Source organism: Anser anser, assembly GCF_964211835.1.
Source record: "Anser anser genome assembly, chromosome: 3".
Classification (NCBI taxonomy): Eukaryota; Metazoa; Chordata; class Aves; order Anseriformes; family Anatidae; genus Anser; species Anser anser.
This window is the reverse complement of record NC_139722.1, coordinates 12,818,330-12,834,559: the sequence shown is the minus strand read 5'-3', so window position 1 is coordinate 12,834,559 and position 16,230 is coordinate 12,818,330. Positions and strand designations below refer to the sequence as shown.

Here is a 16,230-nt window from a genome sequence, read left to right as displayed (position 1 = left end):
TATAATGTTGCAAATAAAAACAAGCTATAAGGGTCCTATAGAGATGCATGGTAAATACACATTATCCCTAAAATTCACAGATCATTCAAACACAGTTAAACTGATGAAATTGAGGCTATATATTTTGCATGTAATCTTTCTGGTGAACAAGTCCAATAGGTGCATAGTTCTCCCCATGACTGTTGTTCTTATGAGTTCTCTGGGCAGAGCACTTACTGGCACTGCTGGTAGTGCTAAAGCTCCTGCATGGTTTCCATTATTGATTCCTTTTCATCCAAGCACTATTTTCAACTCTACCATGAAAATGTACTACAGAGCTGCAACCAGCCAAGAATAAGCTATTCATTCCGTATGTCTGTGTTTCTTAAACTGTTTTTTATTTTTAGAAAGAAAGAGAATGTTTGAACTGGGTGTTTTCCCTCAACACTAATAGTGAAATCTACCCCCAAGCTAAGGGTGTGTATCTGAGTTTCACTTCAGCCCCACTTGGAAAAAGTTCCTACAAACTACTATTCAAGACAGAGATTTTCCAAATGTAAGCAATGTCAATGAAGCTGAGAGTTTTGCTAATACAGATAAATTTGTGTTCAGGATCAGTCTAGTGGCTTGAGCCATTCATATTGTCTTGCATTTTAATACAAATAGTAGTAGTAGTAGTAGTAGTAGTAGTAGTAGTAGTAGTAATAATAACAATCTTCAGTTAACTGAGGAAAAAATCCTAAGATTCATTCAGAGAAAACCTTTGACAGACAACTACATGCAGTTGGTGAATAAATGTGCTCTCATCTATCACACTGACACAAGGTTCAAGCAGTGTTCAGCTCCCTGAAGAACACTGACGTTAGCAAAACACAGCAAGTGTGCATTCAGTTCTCCTGACGCTCTTCATTTCAGTGTTCATGCCTCTTTTCCCTTCTGTCCCATCTGGAAAAGGTACAACTAAATCCTGGAAAGAAAATGCTCTTACATTTTATTACATGAAAGTATTCTGATTGTTTGGGTACAGTTGAAGGTTTGCATCAGATCATTTTTCTTTTGAATTCATTCTTTCATTTCTCGTAATAATTACAAAAAAATTTAACCTCAGGTAATTGCCTATCTTGCTTGCCAGCCTGCAGAGGGAAAGTTGGAGAGTAGAAGCAGGAATGTATAGTGACCTTCAGTTGGGATGTTAGACTTGATGTGTTTCCACTACAGTCAGGTGAGAACAATAAACACACCAGGAAGGCAATTCAGGGCATCAGGGTTAAAGTAGACCCTTCAGTCAGCTGAATCCCTCTCTTGACCCACAGACTTTATGGACTATATCTTCACTGACTACAAGAAGAGTTTTAGACACTTAGTTCACAGGTAGGCACACATAAAAACAACCATATGCCCAAGTGTCTCAGTGAATCTCTTGCTGAATGAGGCACATTAAGAGGCATACCTCTCTCAGATGCACTGAAACTTTCTGTTTGTTGACATTAGGAAGAACATTTTCTCAGTTCTAGAGAAAAAAAAACAAACAAAATCCAACACTACATTCTGTCAATTATGTAGTCTAGTTTATTTATTGTAATCCTTCATTAAATATAGGTTGCTGATTTAGGGCTCAAAGAAATCTTTCAAACCAAAAAAAAAAAAAAACAAAAACAGTAAAGAGAGAGATCAATATGCAAGCTCATTTTCTCTTGATTACAAATATTACCGAGGGGCAAAGATGCCCTTGTTCGTTAATCTGCAGTATAAATGAGCGAAAAGCTCTTTGTGCCATGTAGGAAAAGCTTTCTTCAGGGGAGATTATCCTTTCTTTTCCTTTATTTCTCATCAACAACATCACAAGGTTCTTTCTTTGGAAAACAACTTTTCTCATTATTGCTCAAAATCTTCTTGTCATTGTTTCTTAGGTGCAATCCCTTTGGCTGCTCTGCTCTGTGGAAGACAGTGATGCAAAACCTCATTTTAGACTTGGAACTAAAACTACAGAGCTGTGAACTGACTGGAAACCCTTAAGATTTGTCTACAAACATACAATGTGAAGCCTTTCTGCCATGTATTTAAATGGGGGTAACCTCCAGCTCAGATGCCATATAACCAGTGTTAGAACAACCTGGTGTTTGGAATAGACTTGCTGAGAGCTATGGTATGTTAGCATGAGCACAGCATGGCACAGACATGGCTATAAGATTTCTGCAAGGGACATTAGCTCAAATGCAACATTTCACTAATACAGCTACTTGGCTTCCCAACAGGAGCTTGCCCTCAGATTAACGAATAGGTATGATCTGTATGCATCACTGGACATTCAGTCTGTGCACTGACTACTCTGCTCTGGATTAAAATTCTTTAACAAGTGTTAAATATACTCAAAAAATAATATATATATATATAATTAGCCTATGATAATTTATTTGAAATATAACATTATACTGCTATATGCTTGAAATACAAAGAGTATTAAAGAGAATTTTTATTGATCTTCAGAAGCTTTCCAAAGTTGTCCGGTCCTTCAGATCTGAGATAAAAGACAGCATATACCTGCTGACTCCACTAATAAATGATTTTCTGTGTTGTAAACTCAGATTTACATAGAAAATATTAAATCTTGTTCTTAATGATATTGGCCTTAATTTTAGTGCCAGATTCTTAGCTAGTATCAGCTGATGCTGGATTCATTAGCTTCTTTGAATGGCTTAAATTTACACCATATGAGGATCTGGCTCCTATTTTTGAAAATCCAAGCCAACACAAAAGGACTTTCCTCTCTGCTTCTTATAGGTCTTTCCAGTATTACAGCTACTAATCCCAGATGTAGCTTGTGCTGCTGACAGATGTCCTCAATAATTATATTGTTGGGTCTTCTGCTTACTATGTTTAGCATGATACTGACATATGGCAATGTTGCAACGATACTGGGGCACTGAGCCAATGTTGTCATTTCCTATTTACAAAGTAATATGTTTGGGAACCAACACAAATTCAAATAGGAAGGAGCTTTCTGATGAGGACCCCACAGTCAGTGCTGGTTAGTGGGAGGCATAATATGTAAATGGAGAGATTAAGTGCTTTATTTTAATTAATCAATTACTTAATTAAAGGGGCAGGACTGACAGCTGCATAATCAGGGTTGGAAGTTTGGAGATTGAAACATTTTCTCTTCAGGCTCACCATCTACATGTCACCTTTCATTTCTGTCACTCCTTTTCCCGCCCTAATGTCCTGCTGCTTCTTTCTCTACAGTACTTATAAAATTAATCTCTCTCACCACTCCTGATACCAGGACATATTATATATTGGGCATAATTTCTTTTCTAGACTACCACAATCTCCCATCCACATAATTTGATATACAGCTGCAGGCGTTTTCTGCCACTGCCTCCCACTGCCTCAGTGGCTTTCTTGTTTCTTGTTCATTGCTCTGTTCCTCAGTGCCAGAATGTCTCGTAGGGGTAATCAGATATATCCTTCTCTGTTTTGATGTCCATGGTCTGCTCAAGGATTTTGTGTCCCTCCTCAATTCAGTTCCGTAGAGGACTTTCTACTGTGTCTCTGCTGGCCTTCCTGGCTAGCAAAACAAATAAGCCATTAAGATTGTTTCAGTATGGAGGAGATATGAGTATTAAAATCAGGTGTTTAATCAACCTTTATTTTATTTTAATTTTTTAATTTTTTATTTTTAACTTACAAAGACTGTACAAAGCCCTATTCAACTGAACCTAGGAGGAAGCAAACAAGACCCTGCTTCCTCTTAGAACAGTTTCATGCCTCTTTCAGCTAGCACTTTACCCCCCCAAAAAGTCATTCCTGATGAGCTCTGTTTGTTTGTTTGTCTTGAGGGTCATGCTGTCAGCACTTGTTTGAAGAGTCACCAATGTTTCTTTCGTCAGTGTTGTTTTTCCCACTTCAGTGTCCTGTGCACACATGCTTCTCTGCTAGTGCAGCATTCTCCCGAATCCTTTGTCAACAGGAACATCACATGGACATTGGTTTTGATGTGTGTGCCTTGCAGGAGGTTTTCTACAGATCTGGCCATCTGGTTGCGATGTTTAACTGCATATTATCTAATAGATCTTACAAGCTGCTGGTTTTAGCTGAGGTTCAACTCAGAGATAATTCTGAAATGAAATAATCAAAGGTATGGACCTAAAAACAAAACAAAACAAACGAACAAAAACTTATAGTCAGGTACAGTTATCCTTTACAATGTGTTGGTCATTTGCAACTGCTAAGTATAGAAATTTTTGCAGGACAGCATGTTCTTGTCTAATATTACATATGCCTTTTGTCTCTAAGGTATAAAGACTTACAACAGAGACAGTGCAGAAGACCTTCTGGACCTCAGGTCTGATACCATCTTGAGAAAGCAACACAGAACTTCACAGACGTTGTATATAAAGACCAAGCTGCTCAGTGAGATAGATGAACGGTTTGATCCAGAGGTTCTGCAGCCCACAAGCCACTTGAAAACAGTGTTTTGTCTGCATAAAGTCCTATTAATTCATCCACTTTTGACAGAATTTATCACCTTTGTATGTTGTAGCAGATACAGATCTTTTCCAGTTTTACTGGTCCCAGTATGAATAACTGGGCACAAAGGGCTGGAAGTTGTCAGCCAATTAGAAGATGGAGCAGTCTGTCTTGACAAGTTTTTACTAAGCTCTCTGGCTTTAGTCCAGAAAATCTTGCATACCAGACTCCAACTGCTTCTCCTGAATTCTGTCTCATTCCAATGGTAGATCTGCTCCAAGAGTACAATACCTAAATCAGGAATTCTGTGATTTATCCATTAATTTTTCAGATCAAGAAATCCTACCAGTTGAAACTAGACCATTAGAAGCCTGTTAGTCTGTCCTGGAAAGTAAGTTATTTCCTTCAGTGGCAAACATGGAATAGAAGATGATTACCCTTGTGCCATCCAGATTTAAATCAAAAGATAGATTTGGAGGTCTGAACATATGAAAAGAGATGTTGATGGAGCAATCATTCTGTTACATCTACAGAGCTAAAAATCCTGTGACTGAAGTATTCAGTACAAGAATGAGAAAAGAAGAGGCAATGAGAAACACCACATAGGCTGGATTGCAACAAGCTGCTGGGTCAGACCGAACTTTGTGAAATCTGAGGACTGAGTACTGTTCACACAGCCAGGAGGTTGTAAAGAGCAAACCAACATGAATGAAACATGGTTAATTTCTGCAAAGATTCACCACTATCAGTCTTCTGAATTGCCAGCGCTGCCAAAAATTATCAGTTCTCTTCTGGAGTCCATACGCTTGTGAAGAGATGTACCCTATCATTACTGTGGGTGTGTTCAGGCTGAGAAAACAGCTGAAAAGTGGTGCTTTGATTCCATTGTTCAAAATGAAGCAACTTTGGAATCAAACTGCCTCCAAATTTTAACAGTGAAAGTCAGGTGTTCCCTTCCCACTCAAATGTGAATTCAGCAAAAATGTTGATCTTTTTCTTATATACAATTTTGTATTATGGCAGGTATTTCTAGCTACGTCTGTTGAACAAACAGTGTAGATTTCAACATGCAATGTCTACATTGCCATAGACACTACTCTTTTTACCCCAACATCCTACCTACCACTGTTCAAGGATGAAAGATTAAGGATTTAACTGAATCAAAAACTTTAATTGGAAGTAACATTGAGGAGAAAAGCCCACTCTGAAGTACATTCAATGTTAGACAGAAAACCAAGAATATCTAAATTAGTGCTTTGACATCAGCTCACTTTTGCTTAAGTCCATGATTTTGGAGAAATCACGTTATGAATAAGAATCTATGTTAACTTGTTCTTTGTGAAAGTGAAGAACTGAACTGTGGGGAGGACATTTTTTATTTGAGATCTTTTCTCATTGATCAAGGGAACAGTGAAGATATTTTTGACCATAGTTATCTATATCATGACCCTTAGCATGGCATTTACACCAGCTTCAGGACTTCCTTCCAGCTATTCAATCTTGAATATATCTCCAGTAGTCCCACATCATCATGCATGTCACAGTAACTACAATCTTTGAAATTATCAGGTTAATGCAAAACAGAGGAAAAACTTGCAATTTTGTGTCTGTCTTTTTCTGCTGTAACACTAGAAAGATGGCAAATATTGAGGGGCCTTCCTGCCCCTCTCCCCACACCCTTCCATCCCCATTCCCATACCATTATTCTTATGGAGTCTTTGTAGATCTAAAGTCCACAATTTCTTTAAAGTTTCCTTTTGACAGACAGAGCATGTTGCCTGATGGAAATTCCCTTTTCTCATGGAGGAAAACTTTCCTCTGCAGGCTGCACAAATACAAGCTGCTTGTGAAGAGCTAGAGTCCTCTTCTCCAATGGTGTAACCCCTTTGACTTCAATGACAGCAAATAATTTGACTACGGGATCATTTTTTTGTACTGTAGCCATTAAAATCCCTATTGCAGTTTTTATCATATAAAGAAATCTGTTGAAGACACCTCAATTATTTGGCAAAGTGCTGAGCACTCTGGATCTGATATTTCTAGGGCTTAGTATGTGGGCTGGTTACCATGCAACTGGATTTTTTTGTTTGTTTTGGAAATACAAGACTTCTTTTTTGAGAGCATAGATCGGATGAAATTGCCAAATGCAATAATGAAAATCTGAAACAAAAAATTATCCCTGCACATAATTTCCTTTTATGTGCTTGAAATCACTGTTCTCTGTGTCTGTAACTGCTAAAGGATGTGCATGTTTAAAAAAAAAGGAAAAAAAAAAAAGGAAGTTGTTCAAAGAAAAACACACACAAATAAATAAAATAATGAAACAAAAATATAACAACAACAACCTGACCCCACATAATACTAAAATATAGAAAACAAAAAGAAAGGTAAAATAAAGGTGCAAAACACAACCTACTCGTCTCTAAATTACAGAGATGTATTTGATGGATGGTGTTTTTGGTACAAAAGGAGTTGGCTAGATGGTGCATCCAAAGAGCTCAATAGCTTGATAGGTCAATAGCTCGATGTCCAAGTAGAGACCACTGATGAGTGGTGTTCCTCCAAGATCTGTTTTGGGACTTGTACTATTTAATATTTTCAATGGTGTCACAGAGAGTGGGATCGAGCGCACCCTCAGTAAGTTTACAGATGACACCAAGGTGAGTGGTGTAGTTGACACGCTGGAGGGAAGAGATGCTATCAAAAGGGACATCAACAGGCTTGAGAGGTGGGACCTGTTGAAGCGTGTCAAGAGGAGGGCCGTGAAGATGATCAAAGGACTGGAGCACCTCTCCTGTGAAGACAAGTTGGGGTTGTTTAGCCTGGAGAAGAGAAGGCTCCAGGGAGGCTTTATAGTGGCCTTCCAGTACCTGAAGGTGGCCTACAGGAAAGCTGGAGAGAAACGTTTTGTCAGGGAGTGTAGTGATAGGACAAGGATTAATGGCTTTAAACTGAAAGAGGTAGATTCAGATTAGATATAATGAAGAAATTCTTCTCTGTGATGGTGGTGAAGCACAGAAACACTTCCCTGGAGGTGTTTAGGCCAGGTTGGATGGGACCTTGAGGAACCTGATCAAGTGGAAGGTGTCCATGCCCACAGCAGGGGGATTGGAACAAGATGATCTTTTAGGGTCCCATCCAACCCAAACCATTCTATGATTCTATGACTAAAAATGGAAAGTATCTATGGACACTGCTGCCCTAGAAGAATCTCCCTACTTTTACCTCCTCTCCAGAAAACACACACACACAGAAAAAGAATATTTTCCCAATTATTCTAACATCTTAAGTATCTTTGTTTTCAGAAACTGATATATCCAGAAAAAGTCCATCATTACTGTCAAAAAATATGTTGATCTGTAAGCTTTACTTCTTCAACTAGGATATGTTATTAAGGCAATAACTGAAATGTTATTATGCCATATGCTTGAAATAATGATGGTGGATAATAGATCTTGATCACATCTGTGTAGGATCCATTTCAAAGAATGACATTTATTGCAACACATAAGGAGGCACCTAAAATCTAGACTCCTTGGAATATGGGTGGAAAGCACTCAAGCAGAAGAGAGCCAATGGTAGCTATTTTGTTCTTTCAGCCAGGAGAAAACAAAAAATAGAGATAGAAAAGTATCTGAAACTATGCATCTGTCTCTGTCTTAAGCTTTGACATCCACTGTATATGCATAGTTGATGTTAGCTCCTCAGTTAAACCAGAATGCAGACCCCTGCTATCTGTTCATTTCTGAGCAGGTACAAAATTGGTTAGCTGCCAATAACTGGAACAGAAGAAAACCCTTCTTAGTTTAAGGGAGCTAAATTCAGGCCTCATCTACTGTGAAAAGATAGCTTATAGGTACACTAGATTGAGTCATTCACCACTCCTCAAATAGTTAACACAGTAACCACAAGTGTGGGACCAAAACTACGGAAAGTAAGACAAAGTATATCAGCGTTTTCTGTTCTGCTGCTGTGGATTGCTTCTGCATTTCAATTTAAAAAGACAAATGCACAAAACGAAACAGTGTAGGGAGCAGTCTGCTCTCTTCCACCAGTGTTTAAGTCACTGGACTACAAAATTATGTTTGTTTTTTTTTTTCTTTTCTTTTTTTTCTACCTGTTCTTTCTACAACATCTTGGCTGTTACATCCTTTGCTGCAGACGTCTATTTTCAAGGGTAAGGGGAAAAATTGAAGTTATAGTTTTCTGTATGTAAGTTTAAATTATATATACCCTATTACGTGTGCAAAATCTTTAATGAATCAACTGTTCTGTAGCCTCCTTTTGTCATGTTTCACATGAAACAGTATTTCACAGTGAAAGCAATTTTGACTTTTATATTTTATACTGAACTCAATTCTCTCAGATATTGTTAAGGATTAGAGCATATTTAAGAGACTTCCAACGTCTAAACAGATTCAGAGCTTTAAATTAGACTGCTGTCCTTAATTTAGAGGTCTATATTCTATTTCAGAAACACAAATTCTATTTCGGAGCTTTCCCTAGAAACTCATTCTTAAACTGTGACTAAGAGGTATGAAACTACATGTTATTTATGGCCTTAAATGTACTATCTTGGTTTTGGCAGAGCTGAGAACCTTCTCTCAAGTGTCACTAGAATTTTCTGTCACACTGCACCTCAGAAAAATCAAATCTCTTTTGATTACTTCTTCATTGAAAATTTAGAATTTTTAACTATCAGAAATACAAAATAGACATTTTGGCCTCAGTTCTCCTAGTGCTCAAATTCTTAGCTAGTGCCAATGATGATTTACACCAGCTGACACTCCTGCTACAGATAGCCAACCGATCACTTTGGGAACTTTAAGTGACCATTTAAGCATTTAACCTTAGACATATAAGTTTGCAATTCAGGTCTTAACAGCTTTGTACTCATCTCCATAAGAGGAACACCTCCCTTAAGAAGATTTCACATGTTATCAGGTCTGTTTTTCATTTAATCAACAAGTAGCATAGCAACTGCCTTGTCTCTTATTAGCTGTGAGAGCTTAAGTAGATACTTCAAAGCCCCTCTTGAAATTATAATGAAAAACAATTTCTAACTGAGAACAGTAGAAACATTTGCTTTATGTTCCCACGGCACCAGAGAAGAAAGAAGAGCACAGTGAAGCTGAAGAGTAATGTGTTGACAGAGAGAGAGGCTGAAGGCTAGGAAGGCATCTAAAACAATAAACATTGCATGTCATGCCATCAAAATATTTCAGAGGGCAAAGCAGTTCAGGAAAACAGCCTGCTTTTGCAGAGTTACATTTTATTTTTCAGATGCTATTTACTACAGTAAAATTATAGTGGGTGTCCAATAACTTTCCATTGTAGGAAATGGCCAGCAATCAAGCTGTATTTTTACCCCAAAGGCTACAAGAAACAGCTATTTAAATATTGAAAAGTATATTTGCAAAAGAGCCTTTCTCACTGCAGGTGTTTGAGTACTATTGTTTTGCTTGCACATTCATATTTTATACATCCTGCAAGAATTGCTTTATTTCCGGATGTGCTCAGAATTTTCATATTTCCTTCTCCTAATTCCTGTCCACTTCTGTTGTGCTATTGTAGAGTCACAGAGGGAAAAGACTGCTTAAAACAGATTTATGCTCAGTCCTCCAACCAGAACTCACAGGGCACCAGTGTGGGCTATGGCAGAGATGACTATAGGACTTGAGGCAGCAAATGCAGTCATAACTTCAGTCAAAACTAGGGTGACGGAAGTGAAGACCTGAAGACACTAATGCAACACCCAAAAGAGTGAGGCAAACATCATCCAGGATCTATTTACTGAGCGCATCAGTGCTGCAGGTTCCTACTGAATGGAATTTAAAGATGAAGCCCTGAAGGTGCAGCAGTGTCCAACCTATATTCATGAGACATCTACTACAACACCCACCACTAACTGAGGAAACTGGTGCTTATTCATTCCTACGCAAACAGAACTGGCATATCCAACCTTTCATATATTCCTGGCATATTTTGCCTTTCCAGATTATTCATTCATGAGTCTACACTCCAAATTTCTCCTTGGTTCTTTGCCACCTTATTCTGATTTCGAATGAAATTCTAAATTTCCCAAAGACACAGATCTAAACAGGCCACCAATTAATCAGCAGGTATATTTAATAATTACTAACATTTACGCTAGTGTCTTGGATGATGTAAGTCTGGAAAGTGTATCCATTTTTCATATCTTGGACCACAAATCCATGTTGTTCTTTTTATTTATTTATTTAATAACTGCTACATTCTAAATTCTTAACTTTAGCACTTTCCAAACCCAGCCAAAAAATTTTCTTTTCTTTTTTTTTTTTTCCTCCTGGGTCCCACCACTTTTGAAGAGTTATTTCATTATTTCTATATTCCACTCACAAAATTCTATATAAAACCTCATTAGCACATTTCTTTCTTCATTCTCTATTTCACAAGCTCAGTTGCTGAAGTATTCATTTGTGCTGATAACTGGGCAAGCTGTTCCCAGGTCTGGAGCCAATCTGTAGGTCAGCCAGTTGGAGCAGTGACAGAAACACTGAACTGCATATCACCCCCCAGGGGCCAGCAGCTCTCCTCTCAAAATGTGTTAATTCTTTTCTCATGTTCTGCTGGCCAGTGGCCTTTAACTTGATGTCCACTCCTTCATTTTCTGAGTTGGAAATTGCCTTTTGGTTTTGCAATGATTATGTCTGAGTACCAAAGCTCTAAAGCTACACTGAAAATGCAAATATTCTGTGACAAGATCTTACTACAGAATCTATATGTATATATTCATTAAAGATAAGGGTAAAGTAAATAAACAACATAACTTTTAGTAACATTTAAACATTCAGGACTGATTAAGTCTGCAAATTTAAGAAAACTCAGAGCTGAAGCCTTTTTTTTTTTTTATTTTATTTTTTTTTTACTTGAGCATTACATTGAAAGGAAAGCATTACACCATAATTTCAAAGACTCTTCTAAAGCTAAGTGTGATGCAGATGGTTGGAGGAATAAATGAAAATACATCATTCTGCAATTCCAACACCTTTTGATTTAAATGGTTTAAGTCAAAAAATCAAGGTTAATTCTTGCTTTGGGCAAGACAGCAGCCTAGCATACAGTGCTGTATTCAGCACAGTATGGCTACAATTTAAAGCAATGAAGGGCTACAATTTAAAACAATTAAATTAACAAAAATTTAAAATGAAGACATACCCATGACAGAGGTGTTTAGCTAGTGTAGGTACAAGAATACACTGATACTGTGATCTCATGTAACCCAACACGTAGGTGAGTTTTTGCTGGAATAAACTCCTCAAGAAGTTATAACAATATAAATGATAATATAAACTTGTTCTTATAGTGTATCATGAATAGCTTTCCAACAGAAATATTAAGGAATATATCTTGGGTCACCTCTGTGTAGAGGAGGAGAGTGGTAAATTTTCCCAGTCCCACTGCAGAGAACTGGGAAATATGCTTACTGAAAATGTCCTGAGTCAGCTTAAAGGCTTCCTTTCAGAGCCTGTCATTAATGATCCAACAATTTTTTCCTAAAGCAAGGGGTAATTTATTCTCCACAAAAGTAACACAGTGTTACAAGGGAAAGGATTAATATAACATCTACATATAAGGAGAGGAGTTGCTGAAATAAAAATCTATAGAAAGCTTCTATCTTCTACATGAGATCTTTTGCATATTGCTCCATTTTGATACATTAGGCTCTAGGATTTGCTTGGTTTGAGCAAAACCAATGTATCTCTCAGAGAGACTTCAGAGAGACTATTTAAATTCTTCTCCTCCATCTTTACCAATTTGATCTCCCCAGTCTTTATCCTCGGGAAGACAACCCACTGAGCTCACAAAACAGCAGAAGTAATACACCACAGGTGCTGGGGAGTGGCTATTTTAGCTGCTGTCCATCCTCCTGATCACCCAGATATGGAATTTGGATAGTAAATGCATGACCTTCTTAACATTTCTCATCAAGCAGTGCCCATAGATCATTATAAATGGTTTACAGCCTGCCACCCCAGTATTGTTCATTGAGTGCCATTAGTGTGGTTGGCACTGCAAAGCAAGCAGTAGGAGATGTGGATATCATCCCAAAGGGAAAACGCTCTCACGTCCATCAGAGAAAACAATGTGGAGACACATGTTGCTGCCGTACTGCCCTTGCACTTGGGAAAGAACAATGCCATCTATGTAAGCTGAGTCTGAAAAAAAATGATTTGCATACTGCATTTTGCACTTTTAAAGCCAAATTCTCACCTTCTGCATAAAATAGCTGTTAATAGAAGGAGAGGTTATCTGGTATTCCTATGGCTATTCCCATGCATTTCATTTCACTGTTTGTGCTGCATCTGTTTGTTTCTGCCACCTCCTGTCTTTTACTTTAAGATCCTTAAAATTATCAGGCACAGTATTTTCATTGTGTTTTTGCACCACACACAGCCCAAGGAGCATGATCCTTGAAGCACTGTGAAGTCTGCAGCACTTTTTGGAGCTGTTAAAGGTCAAGACAATGGTGCCTATATCAGACACATGGCCAGAGATCGTACGGAAGCCAGGGCCCCTGCCCACAGACCTACTCCACTTGCTTGGGACAAGAGACAGGCCATGATGGAGTCTGGGCTGTAGTGCAAACTATCATGACAAGAGGGACTTCAGGTGAGGTTTCATACTCGGTATGAGCTAAACTATATTTGTGCTTGAAGGCTAATCCTGCTTCCTCCCTACCCTGACTTCTTGTTCCCACCTAATCTCTTGTGCTAGTTGCAAGTGCTGTTACAATATGATCTTCATTCCTTGTTTCAAACATTGTTTTCACCTACAATAAACATCAAATGTAGAAAAGTCATTTCAATGCCTTAGTTTCTGTAAACTGAAACCCATGGAGCGAAATACATTATTCTGGACTGACACCAGTATGGCTGATAGCATGTGGGAACAGAATGAGCCTATTGCATTAACTATTTTCAGGTCAAGTCTTGCCTATTTAAATTGATCTAATGTATGTATCCTTGAACAAATTCTACATTTCTTTAGCCTGTGCAACTTCAGGACCCATGGCTGGGGTTTGTAAGATGTAATTCAAGTAGATTCTGAAACTGATTTTCTTATGCAGGTAACTCTTCAGATATTTTCCAAAGAAATTTTATCAGAAGTCTTTCAATTCTTATACCATTTTATCTAGAAAGAGGGAAGATATTTCTTCCAATATTTACTGTATTCAATTTTGAAGATCCTTAATGGGAGAGCACTAACCTACATCCCAAAATAATTCCATAGAAACACACAGAACACTGCCTGCAGCAGGTTCCTCTAGTTAACCCAATTTACAGTAATAGTCCCTGAAATAAATTGTACTGGTGATGTATACAGCACAAGCATACACTAACTAAAAAAGTGCTGAAGAAGTAGGATTTTTAGGGTCATTTTTACCAGGAAATTATTTCAATACCACTCTTTAAATTCATTTTTTCCCCAGAACAAAGGCCTTTAAATTAAAGATCCTTTATACTGTTATCAGATACAAGAAGTGATTCTACAAGAAATAGAGTCCTGAAGGTTTATTGTTTCAGCAGTGGGCAGGAGGGTTATAGACAGGTTAAGATACTGATTATAGAATCCCTGTATAAATCTGAATTTAAAAGAGCATATTCCTGAATAAGGAGCCTTGTCTCTCCTGAGAAGTTCAGTCACTTGTATTGTTCTGCTGCTCTTGAAATACAACCTGTTCTGCACTTCCACACTAGCCAGGCTGAATCAGGGTCAGGACAATCTTTAATCCTTGACCCAAACTAGTTTACCAGCACACAGATATAGCTGCAGTGCTTTCTGGGCTTCTAGCCTGAAGCCTCTGAGAACACAGCACATTTGGAGGATTTTATGGATTCTTCTGGAAGGGTCATACATTCACAGGTTGTATGAGAAACTCCTACTATTTCTTCTGAAATGCCGGGGTTAGGGGGGGAGTTCAGTTGGATTAGAAGCCATGTTACATTGTTGAAGCAGGGACATTTTTTATACCTGTGTGCTTAACATTACTAGCATTTCATTTTTCTCTTAATCAGTTTTCAGTGGAATTGATCTTGACTTAAGATAGGGGATGACCTCTCAAGGTCATACCCTTTCTGTCATCTGAAAAGCATTAACCATGGGCCACTCTAGGCCTTTTTTTCAACTGGTAGGCATGCTGCCTGGAAGCACAGTTTTAGATTTGACTTGTTAGTACTTTCTATTTTGAACTTTCTTTTGCTTTACAAATTCTTCTATACTTACCATATTCTTCTGCCTGTGAGTATGATGTTTCAGCTTCTTCCAGTCTAAAATGAGTGTTATCATCTGATCATTCTGAGCAGTAAACAAAAATTGCTACCAGGTCACTATTCTTAAAAGCAATAATAAGATAGTTGCACAACACTTTTTAGCTATGTCTTATAGGAAGCGACTGACAGCCCCTCACACAACACGATGTGCATCCAAAGGTACAGTGCTGACTAAAGGCAGAAGTTCCCATGATGATTTCTTCCAGTGAGGTACATATATTAACAATAATACCCTTTAACTTAAAAGTACATGACTTAAACTTCCAGTCATCGCTTCCTGTTATTTCCTTCCTCCTAGACTGAAGGGTTATTTAGTACCCATTGCATTCCCCTGTGAAAGTACTGTGATTGTGACCAAGGGCAAACCTACATCATGGTGGCAGAGGCATCTGAGCTGTCTCAGTTTATCCTAGCCAGCAGAAGAAGAAGAGTAGAGCAGTGCAGTACTGAGCCACCAGAGCTGATTGCACATTAAAGAGCCCAAATCCAGAGAACAGCATAGTTGCATTTGCAGGCAGGCTACAATTAGAGTTAATTATCTGTACTCTTAGCATGCTGAGACCTCACATTAGGTTGCTCCTTCACTTTGATCCCTATGTCCTTTTTAAAGTCCTGTTTATGAAAAGATCCAGATCATCCTGCCTGAATGATTTATCCTTATTTACTACTTTATGAAGTATTTTTTTCCCCGTCTTTTAATTACAAATGTTATCATAAGTGATTTATTGTTTACTTTCAAAAATAATCAGTGAAGTCTCTGAATGGTATCACAACTGCTACTGATCCCCATGAAACTCCATTATAAGTATGTTCAGCTGTTGATAATTTCCTGGAGACAATCTCTTTTTAAGATCTATCACTTAACCAGTTCTTAATTCATAAAACATTTACTTTATTAATAGTATATGATGCCAATGTTTAAATCAGAACATCCTGTGTTGCTAAATTCAAATATTTTACAGAAATCTGATTATTCAAACGAGGTTGCAATTTCATCAAAGAATAAAGTGAGATCTTTTGACATGAGCTTTTCATAAAACTATGTTGACAGGAATTAATTTTATTTCTATCCTTTAATTATTTCTCTTCGCAGTTTTTCTGTTATATTTTCTGGAACAGATATCAGACTCATTGACCTACACTTACTCCAGTCATCTTGTCAGACTTTTTGGAATATTAACACACTAGCAGTTTATTTTCAGTCAGCTGAAGTTTCCTTAGTATTCCAGAATTTGTTTAAAAATGAGGATTAAAAATTTCCTAGAGCAATTTGCGTGTAAACCATCTGTGTCCACTGAATTAAAAGTTTTCATTTCTACTGAAAGTTGTTTTGTATTCCCCGGATCATAAGAAGCTAGAAAGTTTACTGTTCCCATATGGCAGAAGTATATCAAATGTATTTTCTTTCTACAAATTCAGTTATTTTATGAATTTTAACTATTTAATGTTTTCTAATAAGAATTAGATT

General features: G+C 37.7%; 2 long non-coding RNA genes across 3 annotated transcripts; both read left to right on the top strand.

Moving 5' to 3' along the window:
- Positions 1-254: 254 nt before the first annotated feature.
- LOC310896417 lies at positions 255-2,299 on the top strand. The gene is made up of 2 exons (XR_014581464.1): positions 255-1,350; positions 1,890-2,299. It is a non-coding gene; the product is annotated as an uncharacterized lncRNA (long non-coding RNA).
- A 1,189-nt stretch (positions 2,300-3,488) lies between these two features.
- LOC310896418 lies at positions 3,489-14,406 on the top strand. 2 transcript variants are annotated; one of them, XR_014581465.1, is made up of 3 exons: positions 3,489-3,611; positions 3,819-4,167; positions 4,276-14,406. It is a non-coding gene; the product is annotated as an uncharacterized lncRNA (long non-coding RNA). The 2 variants fall into 2 exon arrangements; XR_014581466.1 differs by lacking the exon at positions 3,489-3,611 and having other exon boundaries at positions 3,989-4,117.
- Positions 14,407-16,230: the final 1,824 nt, after the last annotated feature.